The sequence below is a fragment of the Branchiostoma floridae genome, chromosome 13, assembly GCF_000003815.2.
Source record: "Branchiostoma floridae strain S238N-H82 chromosome 13, Bfl_VNyyK, whole genome shotgun sequence".
NCBI classification, from domain to species: Eukaryota; Metazoa; Chordata; class Leptocardii; order Amphioxiformes; family Branchiostomatidae; genus Branchiostoma; species Branchiostoma floridae.
Window position 1 is genome coordinate 519313 of NC_049991.1, and position 917 is coordinate 520229.

The following is a 917-nucleotide window of genomic DNA, read 5'->3' on the forward strand; positions in this document are numbered from 1 at the left end:
ACATGTCTCTTCTAACTCAAAAAGTCTCCAGATTGGGCAAAAATTTCCAAGGAAAAGAAGGATTTTCAAGGATTTTAAGTCACACCCAAATCGTCTTCCCATTTTTTGCCCTCTACCGCGCAACGCAACTCTGACGTCAGCCCTGTGCTGCGAGATTACTAGCTGTTTTTGGGACATTGAGTGAATATTTACAATATTTTAGGTGTACAGAATCAATGGGACAATTTTTGGGACTTTTGAGAGTTCCCCATATTTCGGACCCATGAAGTAATATAGGTTTAATACAAGAGTCGAAAATCTTGTTTTTAACAGCTAGTGGGCAATCGGCTTTGTCAAGTGATTGCCTAATGGTAAACAAAGATTTTAGACCCTTCTTTCTTAGATGTTTTGTCGTTGGCTTTGAAAGTGCCAGCTGCACTTACCACTATACCTAGATAACAATATGATATAACAATTTCAATTACATTGCCATTAAACAAAAAGAAACAATTCTTTGGTAATCTACCTCCCTTGGTGAAGACAATAATCTTTGTCTTTTTTAAATTCACCTTCAGGTTCCAACGTTGACAATATCTTTCTAATCTAACTAGACATGATTGCAAGCCTTGCTGAGACTCGGAAAACAATACCAGACCATCTGCATACAAAAGACACGGTACTTTGCTATTGTGTAAACTAGGAGAGTTGCAACAAATATCATCAAACTCAGAGGTTATATCGCTAATAAATAAATTAAACAAAGTTGGACTTAAATTACAGCCTACGACAACGTAAATGATATGTAAATAATGACGACACAATTGCCCTATTCAGTGTTACCTTTATTTCCAAATTTCTACTATAAAAAAAACTTTAAAGATGGATGTTTCTGTTTGCTGCAATGAGTGCATCAACCATTGTAAGGCAATGTTGACCAT

At 36.0% G+C, this 917-nt stretch overlaps 1 protein-coding gene across 1 annotated transcript in view; it reads right to left on the minus strand.

Moving 5' to 3' along the window:
- Nucleotides 1–803: 803 nt before the first annotated feature.
- The window catches only part of LOC118428683 (ras-related C3 botulinum toxin substrate 1), a 12730-nt gene continuing 12616 nt past the window's right edge, over nt 804–917 (minus strand). The window contains exon 6 of the mRNA XM_035838815.1: nt 804–850. The gene's annotated coding sequence lies outside the window, so the exon portion shown is untranslated. The remainder of the gene's footprint in view (nt 851–917) is intronic.